The sequence below is a fragment of the Ovis canadensis genome, chromosome 1 (assembly GCF_042477335.2).
Source record: "Ovis canadensis isolate MfBH-ARS-UI-01 breed Bighorn chromosome 1, ARS-UI_OviCan_v2, whole genome shotgun sequence".
NCBI classification, from domain to species: domain Eukaryota; kingdom Metazoa; phylum Chordata; class Mammalia; order Artiodactyla; family Bovidae; genus Ovis; species Ovis canadensis.
This window is the reverse complement of record NC_091245.1, coordinates 40,213,552-40,234,191: the sequence shown is the minus strand read 5'-3', so window position 1 is coordinate 40,234,191 and position 20,640 is coordinate 40,213,552. Positions and strand designations below refer to the sequence as shown.

The following is a 20,640-nucleotide window of genomic DNA, read 5'->3' as shown; positions in this document are numbered from 1 at the left end:
AATGCATGTAAAGCACTTAATATAATACCTAGTACATGGCTGCAGTCCATGGGGTTGCTGAGGGTCGGACACGACTGAGCGACTTCACTTTCACTTTTCACTTTCATGCACTGGAGAAGGAAATGGCAACCCACTCCAGTGTTCTTGCCTGGAGAATCCCAGGGACGGGGGAGCCTGGTGGGCTGCCGTCTATGGGGTCGCACAGAGTCGGACACGACTGAAGTGACTTAGCAGCAGCAGCAGTACATAACGTGTGTGTAATAAAGGACTCTTCTGATTATTATTATCATTCTCACACAATCATTTCAACAACCACGTGAGAAAAGTATTACTGTTCCTATTCCAGATGAGAAACCTGAAATTCATTAGATAACATGATCTGTCAACTGCATGCTCCTTCTCCATGGCAGGAAGGGACTCTGGGAAGATGGACTGATGCAGGGCAAAGCCTTCCAAACTTTTGGCACATGTACAAAAGTGAGAAGCAGAAAAAAAAGGCACATATAGAAAACAATAGAAGACAACGTGGAACAAATGACTACAACTCTGCACCAAGAATAGACTATCTAGGAGAGAATAAGACATAGCCCTAGCACAGCACTGGGCACAAAAATCTGTGATTTTCTTTTCTGACATATCAGCATCCTCCTTGCAAAATCCCACCACACATGGTTTTCAGTAGAAATCATAATCATAATAAATTAAAACCTACCTATAGGAAGGTAGCTGGCTAGAGCAGAGATGACTGGCCAGAGGAGATGAACCCTGACTCCTGTTTTAACTAGTTTTAGGCTCTTGAGCAAGTTACATCATCCCTCTCAGCCTCAGTTTCTTCATCTACAATATGGAGTTAATAACTCAAAGGATGTTGTAGGGAATAGGAGAAGGATTATATGAGATAATATGGGTAACTAATCCAGGGTTTCTCAACATCAGTGCTATTGATGCTATGGGCTGGAAAATTCTTGCAGGGTGCTGTCCTTTACATTGTAAGGAGCTGGCAGCATCCCTTGCCTCCATCCACTAGAGTCCTGCAGCACCCCTCCAGTTGTGATAACCAAAAATGTCTCTGCTGCTGCTAAGTCACTTCAGTCATGTCTGACTCTGTGCAACCCCATAGGCAGCCCACCAGGCTTCCCCATCCCTGGGATTCTCCAGGCAAGAACACTGGAGTGGGTTGCCATTGCCTTCTCCAATGCAGGAAAGTGAAAGTGAACTCGCTCAGTCGTGTCTAGACATTGCCAAATGTCCCCCAGAGGGCAAAATCACCCCTGGTTGAGAACCACCAGCCTAGTCCAGCGTCTGGTATATAATAGGTGCTCAATAAATGTAAATTTTCCCCTCCTTTTAGATGAAACCTCATATTTTTTTGGTGAGGTGAGGCCCAACTAATTTGGAATCTGTGTTAATTTAAATACTGGCAGGACCAAAGGCCATATTTACAGTAACATGAAAAAAATTAACAGAGTCCATAATAATCCAGAGGACATTGGTTTCACTTGTGAAATCATACTATTTATAAACATTCATGGGAAAGTCATTTACGTTCAATTTTTGTACTAAGTACAAACAATTCTTAAACATTTATCAAAGCTCAAACCCACATTTACTATCAACCATTTTCAAGCAAATTTAAACTGCTAACTCTACTTCAAAGAACTGAAATGGCAATATTTTTAAAAACAGCTCATTTTCTGACTGTCCTCTAAAGCAGACTAATCTTTCCTTTTAATAAGCAGGTTAATGAGGTTTTGTTTCATGCACATACTCAAGTGGAAGATATTTTATAATTATCACATTGAGGTTTTCTAAGTTCTTACTGACTTTGAAAGCGAGGAATTCTTTTGCATAGCTAACCTAACGTCTTCCTGCCGACTTTTCAGCCTGTTTTCCATTGTTTAAGCTTCAGTGGAACATGAGACCAGCTGTTTGCGAGAATAGCTTCATTCTTTTATACCTGGAGACTCTAAGTCATATCAGGCCTGGGCTAGGACTTCTATAGCTGTGTCAGTGGTTCTTAACAGGGGCCAAGTTTGCACGGCAGGGGACAGCCGGCAGTGACTGGAAATATTTTTGAGTTTTATTGCAACTGGGGGCCAAGGGCCTACTGGCATCTAGTGGATAGAGGCCAAAGATACTGATAAATAACCTATAATGCCCAAGGTAGCACCCTGGAACAAAGAATTATCCAGCCCCGATGTCAGTAATGTCAAGGTTGAGAAATCCCATTCTTGACCATATCTCTTAGATGATTGTAGCAGATGAAAGTGAAAGTGAAGTCGCTCAGTCGTGTCCAACTCTTTGCGACCCCATGAACTATAGCTGACCAGGCTCCTCCATCCACGGGATTTTCCAGGCAAGAATACTGGAGTGGGTTGCCATTTCCTTCACCAGGGGATCTTCCCGACTCAGGGATCGAACCTGGGTCTTTCGCATTCTAGGCGGACGCTTTACCGCCTGAGCCACCAGGGAAGTCCTTTTAGCAGATGAACAATGAATAAACTGTTAGAAATAAAGTCAATCAAATCCTGCTTGTCTGGTTTTGAGATACATGTTGCTCTCTTCAGGACGCCTTTTCTAGCCTGATATCTGGAAGCCCTTCTCTGGACAACCATGGCCTGTGGAAGTCCCGCATCAGAGCACTTAGCACAATGCAGGCTGATGGTGGACATGTAATAACCAACAGCTGTGTAAATGCACAGCTGTGGGATCCAACAATGGGTCCTTGAGTTCTTGGGGCTCTCGGAGTTCCCCAGACATCCCCTCTGGACACATCTAACGTAAGCTCTGAGGCCTCGGGGGGCTGCTCCGGGTAGCACGGAGCGGGAGAGGGTGTGAAGGAGCTGGGTGTGCTCCTGTCACTCCTCCTTGTCCACACCAGGAGCTGGAGTTTATTTTTCTTCTCCTCCTCACACTGACAGGAATATAGATTTGGTTTCATTTAGCATTTCACTTAATCGTCTGAAATGTAAAAACTGAACAAACAGATCTGATTCCACACTTTCCACACTCCTTCTTGTGGTGCTGCTAAAGCAGAGCTGTTAAAACAAATAGGAGGAATGTGGGGGTCAGGGTTCTGCTACTTGAAGCCTAGTAGCCATTTATGCCTCAGTCTCATATTTTCCCCCAACCTCGCCCCAGGCCCACTCAGATTCTCAAGGGCAGTGTCTTCTCCTCCTCATTGCCTGGATATCGGAGGTGCTGCAGTTATTAATGGGCTCCAGCTCTTTTTGTCTGACTAATAACTATACAGCATACAGAAGTTTCCAACGGGGTGATAAAAAGATGACAGTTGTATTCAATCAACTGCTAAGATTCTTTGCTACTTTTTGATTAGGCCAAGCATGCGTCTATCAAGAAGCCTTTACACTGGGTGTCCGCTTTGTCTGGAATACTCTTCTCGCAGACAGACTAGCAGCTCACTCCTTCGTTTGTGCATTTGCCCAAATGTCACCTTGTCAGAAAGGCCTTTCCTAGCCCACGTAAGTCAGGTAGCCACTCTCGACCACATCACTTATTTCCTCTACTTTCTATTTCTTCTTAAACAGCCATCCCTCCCTGGCCTCACTGGCTTCACCCTCCAGAATGTAAGCTCCATCTAACAATCAGTATAGCATTTTGACACAGAAGGTCCCTGTCCAGTGATGGAATGAAAAGATGGATGGATAAATGGACTCTCATTACATACGATGTTCACTGTTGTACAAACAAGAATACTAAAGATGATTAAAATGAAAGAAGAAGAAAAGAACATAAGCTCCATAAGAGACAGAGCAGAATCCCTGCCTATTACTTTCACTGTTTTATCCTTAGTTCCTAGAACAGTCACTGGCTCATAGCAGGTGCTTAACAAATATCTGTGGATTATGAGAAAATCTCAGCCCGTTTTGGTCAGGAACTTGTACCATGACCCGTTCTACCTCCTCCTCCCTTGACTCTACCAGCACATGAGGGGTTATTAAGTGCATTAGTTAAACCCTCTCAATCAGTTCCACACATTCCATCTGGTTATTACTTAATGTTGATCAAATCAGCCTAGCTAAGAGCTCCTGAAGACTCCTTGGGAAGCAGACAGATTCCTGGTGAAGAGACTCCCTATTCCTTGCACCCACCCCCGCCCCCCATGGCACCGACACACGCTCCAATTCCTCAGGCACAGAGTCCCTTGAAGTTCTGGTTTTCAGATCTTTGTCACTCTGGGCATAACTTAGAACTCTTTCCCGCTTTTTGTACTCAGAGCAGCTGAACTGTTTTTCTCAGAATCATCATAGAATGTAAAAATAAAGGAGGATTTCTACCCATAAAACCGTAAAACACTCTCATGGTTTCATCTGTGACCCTGAACCTTTCTTTTTTTCCAACCCTCTTTTATTTTTGTAAAAGAATGCACTATGTGCAGGCATCTGGCTTGTAAAAATAAATACAGTGACTGGTTTTCCCAAATAACTTGGCCTAATCACCGAGTGCCCCTGAAAAGACTTGTCTCCTGAGACGTGGCAATCTTATGAAGCCATCTATTTCATGGTCCAGGCACAGAGAGGGCTCTACCTAGGTTGAATTACAGGCCCCAGGGTGTCTGGATTTTGACTCTGGACTAACTCTGGACTCCATAGAATTAGATGTTTTCTTGCGGAGGGTGGACCACTAGCTTCACGATGCCCTTCCAACAGATTTGTTTTGAATTAGATATGTGTAGTCTTGATCACTCAAGGGCATGCACCAGCAGGGATTTTGATATGAGTCCAGCTTTATTTTACAACTGGACTTAAAAACAGAATGGATATTTTAGGAGTATTTATTTATTAAAATTAAGTGAGGATGATATGAAACATTTGGTGAGCAACAACCTCTAAACCAATGTATTAGTATTTGGAGATATTATTGATAGACATTTTAAAAAATCACTTTTAATCATTTTCAAAAATCAAAAGAGTCAGTTGAATTCAATTTAGTTCAAGATATGATTATTAAGTATCTATTATGGTAACATTTTTAAAAGTTTTTCAGAAATCTTTTTCCAATTTTTAAAATATTCAGTTCACTAAATACTTTATTTGCCACAATAAACCCATAAACTTCTTTTAGCAAAAATGAGCATGTGTTGCTTGAAATTTTTATTATCTTCATTACTTAATTCAGGGGAAAAACTATTAGCCAATGTGTAAACTCTAAAACACTGGGTCAGCCAATTCATTTGTTTTTATCATTATTTCTCGATTTATGATCCACTAGAAAATACAAAGGGTTTCCCCAATGGCTCAGTGCTAAAAGAATCTGCCTGGAATTCAGCAGACACAGGAGACTTGGGTTTGATCCCTGGGTTGGGAAGATCCCCTGGAGGAGGAAATGATAACCTATTCCAGTATTCTTGGCTTGAAAAATCCCATGGACAGAGAAGTCTGTCAGGCTACAGTCCAAAGAGTTGCACAGAGTCAGACATGACTGAGCACACACACAGAGAAAATATAAACATTTTATTTCTGCTTTTATAGCTTTCAGTTAGAATGTAAATGCTCTGGAGCAGAATGTACCTTCAGTGGCCTCTGATGAATTCAGATGCTCAAATGGGCTTCCCCACCCTTCTCATGCTACACTGACAATTATAACTATACTAGCCACAGACGCTGACTGAGCACTTAGCAGCCATTAATGTCCACAGCACTTGGCCCATTGGCTTCCTAAGGGCCAAGCACTATGTGTTCCAACAAGCCAATGCACTAGAAGGACCACTGGGATTTAAGGCAGATCCCAGCACACAAGTGTGTGGGGCTTTGGCAAGACGCATAACCACTCTGAGCTTTAGTTTCTTCATCCTTGGGAAGAGGGTAAAAGACCCCACCTGCCTTATGGAGTTATCTGCAGTTACATACGCTGTGAATGAAACATAGCTTAGTGTTGGAGGTGTGCTCTGATATTCAAGATCACAAGTCCATTCCTCAGCAAACTCACTGTATAATTCCAGAAGTGTATAAACCTCCTGTGAGGACAAGCTATGCCTCACTTCCTGATGTAGCCACAGCACTGGGGCCCCGCCTATAAACATTTCTTGATTAAGTGGATAATATATGTGAAAGTGCTTTAGGAACAGCAAAAAATCCTACAAGATTCCATTATTGTTATTTATAACATTAATTCTCTTCCGTAACTTACTTCACCCAGAGCCCTAATGTTTATTTCTCATGGTTCTTGAGGAAATGATTTATTTATGACTAAAAGAAAATTATTCCAGGCTGATGAAGTCCTGAAGTCAAACAGGGTCTGCTTTAGCTCTGTAACAACCTTACAAAACTTATGCTGCCCCATATACAGCTGGGATAAGAGAATCTCTGTGAACAGAGATCCCCTCTGGCTGGACTTGGCAGGATGGGAGCTAAAGAATCACTGAACCTGAGATGACATCCTCATGGACATGGAGGGGTGATCACTGGGAAGAAATCTGAACAAGTTACCCAGAGAGTGATGACAAAGTTAGGCCTGCACCTAGCAAAGAGTTTTCACCTCTGGCTGGGCTGTTTTTGTTTAGCCTGGAGTCCCAGTTTGTGGCACACAGCTCCCAGAGAACGCTGGCCTCTGGAGGAATGGGAGAAGTAAGATAGCATCAGCTCTGTAAGAGAACTTGGGCTGAGAGATGGATCAGAAACACTCCTTTTCTGTTTCTCCCTGAGAGAGTGAAGACCTTGAGATGCTTGAACTGCATAAACTGACCCATTCTTACCCCATTTCAGAGGGAGTTTGTGAGGGTGCCTTGACTAAGGAGTATGAGCTGGCAGGAGGGCTGCCTCTGGACAGAGGTACAGCCCATTTAGAAACCCAAATGCTTGTGCTAATGGTCTTTCTCTCAGACCACGCTGCATGGACTTCACACGCACTGTGCATACCTCTGGGTCCAGTTAATTGGCAGTTTTCACTTAATTTCAGCACTTCCTTGGGGCCTCCCCAAATTACATGGAACAAATTTATAAGAGCTGAAGTTCTTCTACAGCCAGCGAAATGTTGCTTTTTTCTCCCCCCCACCAAGATATTTTTGGTGGGGGAGATAGGGAACATTTTTCAAAGTCTTTATTGAATTTGTTACAATATTGCTTCTGTTGTTTATGTTCTGGTTTTTTTGGCCATGAGGCATGTAGGATCTTAGCTTCTCAACCCAAGATTGAACCCACACCCCCTTCCCTGGAAGGTCCCAACCACTGGACTGCCTGGGAAGTCCTGAGAAACGTGGCTTTGTGATAAGCATGTGACTGGGGCTGTTACTGCTACTGCTAAGTCATGTCAGTCATGTCCGACTCTGCGCGACCCCATAGATGGCAGCCCACCAGGCTCCTCCATCCCTGGGATTCTCCAGGCAAGAACACTGGAGTGGGTTGCCATTTCCTTCTCCAATGCATGAAAGCGGAAAGTGAAAAGGAAGTCGCTCAGCTGTGTCCTACTCCTAGTGAGGGTTAAATATAAAAGACAGTGAGGCAGATGTTAAGCCATGTAGATGAGTAGCAATTGTGTAAAGATTGAAGAAGAATGCCAGTTTTCTGAAGATTTGTCCATGAATAGCAATTAGTAAGTAGTCTTTACATCTTAAATGCTTCAAACTGTCCACCATGACTTAAGAGGTTTTAGAGCTTGAAGGTGCCAAGAGCTGGCTGTTGACAAGGACTACTTATCACTGAATAAGGACAGTTTGGAAATCTGGCTGATTCTGGCTTAACCAGATGCAGAAATGCACGTAATTCACTTCACTTCTCTATTTTTCTTTATAAAATGAGAATAATCATACCCAGAGTAGAATAACTTTGTTGTAGTCACAACACTGTTTTGAGGCTTAAAAAAGAAAAAAAAAAAAAAAAGGTATGTAAGTGTTTGGAAAATACACAAATACAATTCTACCTGGACTTCCCTAGTGGCTCAGACAGTAAAGCGTCTACCTGCAATGTGGGAGACCCAGGTTCTATCCCCTGGGTTGGGAAGATCCTCTGGAGAAGGAGATGGCAACCCACTCCAGTATTCTTGCCTGGAGAATCCCATGGACAGAGGAGTGTGGTAGGCTACAGTCCATGGGCTCACAAAGAGTTGGACATGACTGAGTGACTTCATTTTGTGGTAGACAGAATAACAGCTCCCAAAGATATTCATGTTCTAATCCCCAGGACCTTTGAATACATTAGGTTATAGGGTAAGGGAGAATTAAGGTTGCAGATGGAATTAAGATCAGTGCTCAGCTGACCTTAGAAGAAAGAAACCATCCTGGATTATCTGGGTGGGTCCAATGTAATCATAAGCATCCTTTAAATGTATAAGAAGGAGGCAGAGAAGTCAGTGTTAGGGTAATGCAATGTCAGAAAGATTCTGCTGCCTGTTGCAAGGTTTGGCAGCGCACGGGACCAGAAGCCAAGGAAGGCAGACAGCCTCTGAAAGCTGGAAAAGGCAAAGAAATAGATTCTCCTTTACAGCCTCTAGAAGAAACCTTGATTTTCAGCCCAGTGAGACTTCAGACTTCTGACCTCCAGAACTGCAAGGGTGTTAAGTCATCAATTTTGTGGACATTTGTTGTAGCAACAATTAAGAAAATCAGTGAGCACATTAGGAAACGAATACACCACCCAAGTGTAAGACAATACTCTCGTCATTATTGTTGACATTGTCATCATCCTTGACCTCATCATCATCATTAAGACTTTATCTCAAGTATGAGCCCGGGGATGAGGTTTCGAGCAAGATGTCAATTTGCCAAAATCCTCAGAAGCTAAACCCGATGGCTCTGTCATGAGGGGGTTGCGGAGGGAGTTTATCTTTAGAAATGCTATGACATTGTTTCCATGCAAACACTGATAGCATCTTTCACACTATTTACTTATCTCACAAACCCTTTGCTGAGAATACAAAGAGTACACTTCAGAGTGAATTGATGTTTAGCATATTATTCTTTAAGAGGTTTATTTGGAATATCTTTGCTAACATAGCTAAAGGATGTAAGCCTTAAATTTGGCTCTGCCAATTATAAGCTGTAATATTTATGGCATATCACTTCACGTCTTTGGCCCTAGTCCCTCTTTCTGTAAAATATTCATGATTGAACTAAGATACTCTTTCTTAGATCTCTTCCAGGTTTAAGAATGTTGAGTCTAATTTCTATTTTATATAATGTGAGACCAAGACCTAACAGAAGTAAGTTTTGTGCTTAATTTCCAGTAATTTAGACTTTTGTGGGGTAAGCATTTAAAGCTGAAGTATAATATACATACAGAAAACCTGAACAAATCATAAATATAGAGCTTATTGAATTTTTACAAAGCAAACACACCCACATAACTACCATCTAAATGTAGACATAGAACATTGTACGCTTAGTCGCTCGGTTGCATCTGACTCTTTGTGACCCCATAGGCTTTTCCGTCCATGGAATTTTGCAGGCAAGAATTCTGGAGTGGGTTTCCATTTCTTCCTCCAAGATACAGAACATTACAGAGCCCAGAAACTTCCTGTATAGCTCTCTTAGTCATTCCCCACAGAAGTAGCCATTATTCTGACTTCTATCACCTTATGTTAGTTTTTTATCTTTTTGAATTTCAGAGCAACTTAGTTAAATAATGTATATTTCTTCTTACTTGACTTTCTTGAAACATATCTGTGGAAATCACCGGTGTTGATGCCCACAGCTATAACTTGTTGCTTTTTGCTGCTATGCAGTATTTTTCTTTTTGTTGCTATCCAATATGCTATCACTTTATCATACCATAATTTATTTATTCTAATGTTCATGGAAAGTTAGGGTATTTTCATTTGAACACTATAATAACTTAGATCCTGCTTCTCAAATTAATCTGTTTATAAAATAGAAAGCAATTTACTTAATTTAGCTTTGTCTTCCTAGCTTAATGATTTTGAACATATATATTTTACAAATTCTGGATAGGAGGGAGACCTCTAATAAAGTCAACAGGACCAGAGAAAGATCAACTTTCTCTGGATATTGTACCTTATCTGTGTGAAAAGGGGTTTTGCACACTGACATGTTTCTGTGCAGACAGAGGAAAGAAATAGCTGACTGTTGAGGCCTCTAATAATGTCAGCACAGGATGGCTTGCACAATAAGCATGACTGCAATTGGAAGGTAGTCTGACCCACCTGGAGAATCTTTAGAACCCTGAATTTGATGATACAGGACTGTCCTGTTTTGTGTAATAGAAACCACAGCTTAAGAAAGAAAAGACAGATGGCATGACATGGTGAAAAGGGTGTCTCACTGAACTGAAGGACAGGAATAAAACCTAGTAGCAAGCCATCACAGGATGTCTCTCCATGTCTATCTCTGGTTCTCTTTTCAACGTTCAATATATTTGGTGAGTCAGCCTCTTGATCTTCTGTGCTGACTCTCTCCTGATCCTCATTCCTAGTTTGGTCCATTTAAGACCTGACTTGAATCAAACATGAAAATGATGGCTTCTGGAAGTCCCAATTTCTGGATGGTGTGAGGAGCAGGAGCTATAGGCAAAGTTCCTAGAGGAGAGGTGTAGTTGGCTAAGGTTTGGGAAAATACTCTCCAAGTGCTTACAAAAGATACACAAACTTTGGAGAGGGGCAGCTGGACAACAGTTATTTAAGAAGAGCTACAAAGTATCTCATGAAATCAGAGTCCAGCTTTATTACCTAAAGTTGCCACTTTAAGAAAGGGCTTTATCCCCCACCAAGCCCTAGTCTGTATTCTTTATCCTGTGGTGTAGGAGAAAGAGCAGCTTTTGAAATTGGATGGGACTAGTTTTCCATCCACGTTCACCACTTCTGACTGAGTTTCATTGGACAAATCACTTAATCTCTTTTGGTCCATGTCCTGTATCTATAAAATGTGAATAATAATAATGCCCAGCACATAAATTTGCTCTGAGAATTAAAGATAGGTGTATAAGTATCAAGCACATTGCATGGTCCACAACTCTTTTTTCCTACTTTTTTCCAGTGTTAAAAGTTAGGTGGCATACAGTTAAGTTGAGGCAGTGGTAGGAACTGAGGCGGGGAGACTGAACTAGAATCAGAAGCTTTGCAATCTGACCCTGCATCCAGAGCTGTGGGGTCTTCAACCAGCCATTAAAACTCACTGTGTCTCATGTTCTTGACAAACAAAACAGGGGTTCAGGACAAGACTGTATCAGTGAGGTTATAACTGTTTCTGGAAGTCAGAGGTTTCCCCGTAAGTAGGTGTTGCTGAGTGTGGGGGAGGGCAAATAGCAAGGGAAGTGAAGTTTGGTAGAATTCCCCTACTTCCATCCCCTTCTATTATCTGTTTTATAAATTGAAGTTTTGCATCAGCCTTGTTTGGGGGTGGGGAAAGTATGCTGCTTAAAAAATTTAAAAGCATCTTGAAAAACACCAGATGACATGCCCTCTGGAGTCTTTCCTGCTCTAAAACATGAGGCTCTGCTAAATGCCTTCCATTGTTGGAGCCCGGCTACTTCCAGAGCCAGAAACAGCCTGGACATTTTCAGCAACCCATTAAGGTGTCTGTCCCGGGACAGTAGGAAAAACAAACCCTAAAAAGGGCTGTGGCTGAAACAGAGAGAGACTCATCCAACTTGTCCAGAAAACAAACCAAACACACCCTCTCAAAATGCATTATTAATATAGTAAAGGACATGTCAGCAGGACCATAAAGATGTCTCTTTCAAAGTGGATCAGCAACCTGGGCTCTGCTTTGATGATGGCTTGTGATTTCCTGGCGAACAGAGGACAGCTCAAGAGCGCAAGCTGTCCTACGTGGTCATTCTTACCAAAACAGTTGGCCCCGGGTGGCAACTGTGAAAACATACATGTCTTTCATAGCTCCACCACTGACAGATGTGTCTACACAGAAGATATTCACAGGGGATAACGGGTCTGGCTTGTGTATTTTGTGCTGTATTGAGCCAGGTAGAAAGTGGATGAAAAGGAGATTATTTTTGTGATAAGAAATTCATTCTTAGAGCAACAGCCACACAAGGAAAAGAAAGCCTCCATTCTTTCTATGAATGAAGATCACAAGCAGATAATTTATATATTGAAATCAGATATGCCAAAAGGCACTTTAAAGATAATCTACTCCAGTAGTTTTCAAGCTCTTTTGGAGTAGATTACCAAGCAGAAACTCAAAAATGTGATAGAGTTTAAAAAACAGTTTAACAAGACCATTTATTCCTTTTGGGGGGCCACATTGAGTGGTATGCGGAACTTCCCCAACCAGGGATTGAACCCATGTCCCCTGCATTGGCAGGTGGATTCTTAACCACTGGACCACCAGGGAAGTCCAAGAACATTTATTCTGATTGAAGTAGAGATGGGGGAGGAATAAGTCAGCCTATTACAACCATTTCCATGTCCCAGCATCCTTCTTGGGGCAGATCCTAAGGCAGCACCATGAATACTTGAGTGCTCCCAGGAACAGACTGAAAATCACTCGCTACTCCCACCTTGCCCATTTACTGATGACAAAACTAGGCACAGAGAGGCCAAGTGACTTGCCCAGAATTTAGGGCCTAATGAAAGGGAAGACCAGGGTTAAAGCCAGGCCTCCTGATGTCCAGCCCAGTGTTCTTGCCATTATAAAACATGGAGTCATTCTAACAGCTCACTTCTTAGAAGTCACATGATCAGATACCATTGGTTTATAAAGTCTCAATGAAGTTTTTTTTTTTTTCTTTGCTTGTCTAAAGGATATTTGGAAGGAAAGAAGGGAGAGAGCAGAGGAGGGAGGGAAAGGAAAATTAAATTTCAACATTAAAAGCATGAGCAACTCCCCCACCCATTCTAGAGTCATATTCAAAACGGTGGATAAGTAATTTGAAAGGGGGGGGAAAATATGATATCAAAATGATTACAGGCTTAATAAATTCAATGACTTCAATGAGTCTTGAAGGAACTAAATGATCCAAGGCCCCAGGCCTCCACTGACTCATTCATCCAACTCATTAGACTCTTTAAGGAGATATTATTTGCTGCTGAAATATGGGAGTGAATGACCGCAGACCTCAAGAAACTAAGTTTTGAGGAGAAAAGGCATGGCTTGGTGCTACATCTTATGATGGGAATGGGTTGAGCAAAAGAAAGAGACGCAGAGGAAAAGAGAGACGGACAGGGGACTGGAGAGAGGAGAGGGGAGAATATTACAGTGGTCAGTGGCTGAGACGAGAAGGAAGAATACCAGGTAGGTATGGGTGGGAGGACAGAACCTGAAAGAGTTTCTCCAGGGTCCCACCAGCCCAGAATGGGACATGTGCCCTGGATGATCAAAGACTGGAGACCAGCAGGCTGAGAGGGTGCTCTTTGCGATCCTAGGACACAAAGGGATAAATCTGTGATTTTCTTTTCCTCCCTAGCAGCAACCTCATCTATAAAATGTGCTTAAAATATGCTGAATTTTAATACATTAAAAGGAGTTTACTTATCTTCTCACAGTCTATAAGGCTAATATTTTGGTCTGTGTTCAGCTATCTAGGGGTGCTGATGCAAAGTGTGAAATAGCACAGCTCTAGTTTTGTTTGGTTGGCTGGACCCAATCTGTATTTTGTACTTTAGTGAGACATTTACAAACTTGTTTAGTGGCTAAGTTGTGTCCGACTCTTTAGTGATCCCATGAATTGGAGCCCACCAGGATCCTCTGTCCATGGGATTTCCCAGGCGAGAATACTGGAGTGGGTTGTCATTTCTTTCTCCAAGGAGATCAAACCTGGGTCTCCTGCATTGGCAGACAGGTTCTTTACTAATGAACCACCTCAGAAGCTCCCACAAACTTATATCACTATGCTAAAGTGCACCTGTTTGGGGTATGGAGGAAGCACTCACAGTTCATTAATTTTTTAAGTGGCCACAGGACTGGAAAAGGTCAGTTTTCATTTCAATCCAAAAGAAAGGCAATGCCAAAAAATGTTGAAACTATTGCACAATTGCACTCATCTCACACGCTAGCAAAGTAATGTTCAAAATTTTCCAAGCCGGGCTTCAGTAGTTTGTGAACCGTGAACTTCCAGATGTTTAAGCTGGATTTAGAAAAGACAGAGGAACCAGAGATCAAATTGCCAACATCCACTGGATCATTGAAAAAGCAAGAGAGTTCCAGAAAAATGTCTATTTCTGTTTTATTGACTATACAAGAGCCTTTGACTGTGTGGATCACAATAAACTGTGGGAAATTCTGAAAGAGATGGGCATACCAGATCACTTGACCTGTCTCCTGAGAAACTTGTATGCAGGTCAGGAAGCAACAGTTAGAACTGGACATGGACAACAGACTGGTTCCAAATAGGAAAAGGAATATGTCAAGGCTGTATATTGTCACCCTGCTTATTTAACTTCTATGCAGAGTACAACATGAGAAATACTGGGCTGGATGAAGCCCAAGCTGGAATCAAGATTGCCAGGAGAAATATCAATAACCTCAGATATGCAAATGACACCACCCTTATGGCAGAAAGTGAAGAAGAACTAAAGAGCCTCTTGATGAAAGTGAAAGAGGAGAACGAAAAACTTGGCTTAAAGCTCAACATTCAGAAAACGAAGATCATGGCATCCTGTCCCATTACTTCATGGAAAATAGATGGGGAAACAATGGAAACAGTGACTGACTTTATTTTGGGGGGCTCCAAAATCACTGCAGATGGTGACTGCAGCCATGAAATTAAAGGACGCTTGCTCCTTGGAAGAAAAGGTATTACCAACCTAGATAGCATATTAAAAAGCAGAGACATTACTTTGCCAAGAAAGGTCCATCTAGTCAAGGCTATGGTTTTTCCAGTAGTGCTGTATAGATGCAAGAGTTGGACTGTAAAGAAAGCTGAGCGCTGAAGAACTGGTGTTTTTGAACTGTGGTGTTGGAGAAGACTCTTGAGAGTCCCTTGGACTGCAAGGAGATCCAACCAGTCCATCCTAAAGGAGATCAGACTTGGGTGTTCATTGGAAAGACTGATGCTGAAGCTGAAACTCCAATACTTTGGCAACCTGATATGAAGAACTAATTCATTGGAAAAGACCCTAATGCTAGGAAAGATTGAAGGCGAGAGGAGAAGGGGACAAGAGAGAATGAGATGGTTGGATGGCATCACTGACTCAATGAACATGAGTCTGAGTAAACTCTCGGAGTTGGTGATGGACAGGGAGGCCTGGTGTGCTGCAGTCCATGGGGTCGCAAAGAGTCAGACACGACTGAGTGACTGCACTGAACTGAAGTGATGGGCTTCAGACCCAGACAGATTGGTAATCAAGTCCTAGCCATATCTAACCACCTACAGGATATTTGGACAAGCATTTAGCTTTACTGAGTCTCCAATGGGTATGAGAAGAAATGTATAAGACTAACAGGGTTGCTTGGAAGACTGCTTGAATTAATACATAAAATGGCCATTATTATAATAGGCCCATATCAGTGTGAGAAGTTGATATTAGAGTCCGTGCATAGAATTAAGCCATGCAATCAAAAAAAAAAAAAAAAAAGATGCTCACCAGGGGAAATAGGGAAACGTTTATGATATTTGTGAGCTAAAGAGTATCCTTTCTCCCACTCCCTCACCATTTTCTTGGCCTCGGAGTAAAACTTCACATTGATTTTCACTGAGGAAAACCACCCCAGCCATTTGCTTCATACCATAAAAAGGTATTTTTTTCTTTCTTACTCTGTGTAGTCAAGTGCAAACAGAATCCAGATTTTAGTCTGTAACAACAGCCATATGGAGGAGGAACTGATTTCCTCTTAAAAACACTTAATTCTATAACACCGAGCTCTTGGGTCATTTCCTTGCACTCTGATGACATCATATCCCAACTTGTTTATTTGCTCATCTTTATTTGTTGCTCTACGTACATTTAACAATTGGAAGTACTTATGTACTGACTATACAGAGTATTAGAGAGTTTTTATACTAAGGCAGCTTAGGGTTCATGAGATATTTGACATAATTAACATTTCAGTGAATCAGCTAAAGTTCACCCAAACATGACTGCTGAGATCCTTTGCTCTTTGGAATAGATATTTATGAACATGGTTCTGCTTCTCTCCAAAGGCCTGTCATGTGACCCTCTGGGTATTCTTTGAATGACCCATGAAACATACCTAAATGTGGAATAAATGCAATTGGTCTGGACATGGAGAACTCAATAGGCACTTCCTTTTCAATGTGCAAAAGAGTTGTTACATTTCCCTTATTCCACTGTGAATATCAAATATTTTCTTCTTTCCAAAAACTGTAAGTTGTGGCCAGGTTTTCACATATTCTTTTCTCATTTATGAAAAGTCTAGATATAGAGACAGAAATGTGGCCTACCTATTGTTAACATTTTCATAAAAGAAAAAAAAAAGTGAGCTTGATGTGTACATTCCAGTCTGTTTATTCTCTGGTTAATATCCCTTAACAGAGCCTGTCCATACTCACACTTTGTAACCAACTGGTTTGATTATTTAGCTGTTATCAAGCCAGCTAAAATGGTAAGCACTCACTTGGGAAATAAAACAGTATAACAAAGATGAAATGTATCAGAATTTTCAACATAATAATTTCTTTTCATTTTCAGAGTAATCCTCCTGAAAAACACCAACAGTTGTATTTAGTCACAATGGAAATATATTTTAAAACATAGTTTTAAAATGTTCTTAAAAACCTGTATCCAGAACAAACTAGATATGTCAATTTTAAGCTCTGCTCTCAGTTCTACAGGAAACATTGTAGAGATTGGTTCTCTGACAAAATTTATATTCTGCAACCTGCATTTCACCTCAAAGATTTCAAACCAGCCCTTAATGTCCTGAAGTGTACTGTCTTTTGTATTTTCATCCTCCTTATTTCACTTAAAGTAAGGCTTGCCTGAATGCTTTTCCCAACTACCAAGTTATAAGGATCACATTTCTCTGGGGCTGATCTTTCTAATCAGACCTGTATCACTCAGGTCTCTTGGTTGCAAATGACAGAATCATGACTGAAAAAAAAAAAAGTAGTTTAAAGTAGTTTAAGCACTAAAAGAATATTTACTGGCTCACTAGCCAATGTCTGGGAAAAGTGGGGGTGGAGTGGTTCAGGCAAGACTGGATCCAGGGAATCAGGTACTCCTAGCTGTCTCTCATCTCACCTTCCTGGTTTTATAGCCACAGCAAATCCCAATTTATACTGCAATAACAAATCTAGAAACACAAGAAAGCTTTATTGTCAGCTCCATGCTAGAAAAATTTTGTGGAAGGATGAAGATTGGTCTGACTTATATCATCTGCTCATCCTTGGACAAGACTCTGTGCTCTGAGAGTTTAGCATTCTGGTGGCTATGCCCATAAGACTCATACAGTTGGGTGGAAGGGACCTATCTCCTCCAAAGTTAGAAGAGCTATTCATGTTTGGGACACACAAAATAATACTAGATCATTCCCTTCGGAATCATTCCTTATAGTGTCTCACACCCAGTAATACTGAGAAGCAATAATTACAGTCATGTTCTTTTAAGGAGACTGAATTGAATTGTATCTATATGAAAAAGACCATGGGTTTTAAGTTGGGGTGCACAAATTTTAATTCATTGTCTTAAAACCACAACTGGCAAAAATGCAGCCTGCCAAGGTCTCACTCTTCCAGCAAGCCCCAGTGAAAGCAGTAGCTTTTCATTAAATAAACACAAGCATTCACAGGAGACCCAGGGTCCTAGTTGCTGCTCTCTGACCATCCTCACCAATGGAGTCATTACCCACATGCAGGAACCAAACAAAACCCAGCTACACATGTAACTCATTTGTTATCCAAATCTTCACATTCAGAAATTATCAGTTGCTTGTTGACAGACTGATTGATCAAAAGTTCCAAAAGGACTAGCATTCTTTCCTTTCAGGGTTTTTTTGGTTTTGTTTTTATTTTAATAAATTCTGTCATGCAGCAGGGTTCTCCTCACTACATTTTTGTGCTTTTATGTCCAGACCCTGGAAACTGCAAGCAGTTTCAGGGAGCCCTGCTTTACATCATTACCGCTTATCACGAGACAATAATAAATACATTTCTGTGTAGATCAGAGAATGTAAATGAAGATTAAGCCCACATTACTTAAGGTGGAAACTATGCCACCAAAACTGAAAAGAAAGGGTCAGCCTCCACCTCGTGTCCGGGACCCCTGGTGGCTCCAGCTGGGTTCTGTCTCACAGCAGTTGGCTCATGCTTTGGCTTTGTCCCACCATCTTTTCTCCGAATGGATGCCAACTGCTAATGTACCATGGTGGTTCAGACCCCAATCCGTCATGCTAATATTAATCTTTTTATTGAGTCAGTTATCACAAGCAGGTATGAACCTGCCATTTCCTTCCTGACTTTGGCCAGTCTCTGATTTGTCACTTCTCTAAGAACACAGAGATTTCTTCATAAATTACTCTGTTGAAAGAGGGTGCTGTTATGGGCTGCATGTTTGTATCTACCCAAAATTCATATGCTGAAACTCTAACCTTTAGTGGGAGGTGCTGCTTTTGGGAGAGGATTAAAGTTAGATTAGATCATGAAGGTGTGACCCTCAGATGGGATTAGTGCCCTCTTTTTATAACCAGAAGAGGAGACTAGGGATATTCCTAGTTATGTGCATGCAATAAAAAGGTCACATAAAGACATAACCCCGGAGGAGGACATGGCAACCCACTCCAGACCATGGAGAATCCCACAGACAGAGGCGCCCTGGGGGCTACAGTCCATAGGATCGCAGAGAGTCAGACACCACTGGAGCAACTTAGCACACAGCATAAAGACATAACCAGGAGGAGAGACCTTACCAAGAACCCGATCGTGCTAGCACCGTGATCCTGGACTTCCAAACTTTACACTGTGAGATATAAGTTTCTGTTGTTTCAGTCACCCACTCCATTGCATTCCATTAGAGCACCTGAACGTAGATGACATTTTAAGAGGATCACAAAATAGAGTAGGGAAGGGAGCCAGGATACAAAATGATTTTTGTATCTGGATGAATGAATGTCTGGTAGCCTTAAAGTGATGCAAGTTTCAAATTCATCCTATTTTAAATTCTGTATATCATACAAAAGAGTGTTTAGATGTTTTCTCTGTTTCAGGTGGGCAAAGATTCTCTCATGGCTCAGGCAGGCCCTAGTACATGGTGGAAAGAAACTGGACTTTTGAGTCAGACCAATACCAGCATCCCAGCTCTGCTTCTTACTGGCAATGAAAACTTGAGCAACTTTCTTAGTCTCCATAAGCCACAATTTCCTTACTTGAAAATGGTACATATAGCTGTTAACAGCATTAATGAGATGGTGTAGGTACAACATTCAGCAAAGTGTTCAATCACTGAAGTGGCAATAGTTAAGCCCGAAACAAACCCTAAATGATATTAAATGAGAACAATGAGGCTTTTCTGCAGCAGAGAACCAGCCAGATGCCCTTTACCTAGTGGGTTGTGCAGGATGGAGTGTGAAAAAGCGAAGCATTAGATAATAGTGCTCCCCTCAGAGGACTTATTGTCTAGCTGGAGGGAGCCAAAGGGAACACACACACACACACACACACACACACACGAAACAGCAACAAAACAATACTCAATAGCAAAATAAAGTATCAAATTACAGATGATGACTGTGTATGTGAAAGTAGTTTAGAACAGAGGGTGGGTCTTGAAAGCTGGCATAACGGTTTCTAAAATATAGATCTGCAGTGGCACAGATGCTGTCAGCTTTATCCATTTTTCTATCCACAGCATGTAGACCAGCTTCTGGCTCTCAATGGGTGGTCAATAAACGTCTACTGAGTGAACAGATCAATGAATTGTTTGCATAATTAGTGGAAAAGCTCTGGACGTGGAATACAAAGACTTGGTTGGGACCTGCTCAAAAACTCTGTACCACTAGAGAACTTTCTTAGCCTCTCCGAACCTCAGTTGCCTTATCTGTAAAATGGCTATCTAATCCCCATCCACTGCATGGATTTGTTATCCAAATAAATACACATTTTCTGTGAAAGGCACTGATCAGCAGGCACTTGAAAATTGGCCATAAAAAATATGTAATTGTAAGGAGGAATTGGGGAACTTCCTAGGTGGCTCAGTGGTAAAAAATCTGCCTGTCAATACAGGAGATGGAGGTTCTATCCCTGGGTTGGGATAATGCCCTGGAGAAGAAATAGCAACCCACTCCAGTATTCTTATCTGGGAAATCCCATGGACAGAGGAGCCTGGTGGGCTATAGTCCACGGGGCATCAAAGAATCAGATACGACTTAGCGACTGAGGACACAAGCAGGGAGGAACTGGAACCATAAGGATGGGGCACAAATTCAGGTAAGTGCAAAATAAGCAATTTTAATGCTGCATTTACCATGACGTCCTTTAACTTGGGCTCCAAGATCAGGAAGGGTATCCATGGAGTAACAGGATGGAAGGCTGTTTTTCTTTCCCTCCATGGTAACCAATGGCACATGCTTCGTTGCTGTTAACAAGATCAATAAACTTGCCACATTCAGAAATCGACAATTAACCCCTTTTACAACACTTAAAGTCACAGGCCTCTCTATTTTATATAGCCAAGCAGGCTGCTGAGCACATGGTTTTTATTATTGCCCTCCCCCTCTAAAAAGAGAAAAAAAATCTACTACTAATAATTTAACACCTTATAGAAACTGTCCCTCTCTTAATGATTTTGCAGGGGAGTCCTGTGCATTGCAGCTGTCTT

General features: G+C 41.6%; 1 protein-coding gene and 1 non-coding gene across 2 annotated transcripts in view; both read right to left on the bottom strand.

The window, feature by feature from the left end:
- The window catches only part of ROR1 (receptor tyrosine kinase like orphan receptor 1), a 458,130-nt gene that overhangs the window by 80,484 nt on the left and 357,006 nt on the right, over nt 1-20,640 (bottom strand). The window lies entirely within an intron of this gene.
- On the bottom strand, nt 2,400-2,472 carry TRNAS-AGA (transfer RNA serine (anticodon AGA)). Its single transcript has one exon. It is a non-coding gene; the product is annotated as a tRNA-Ser (tRNA).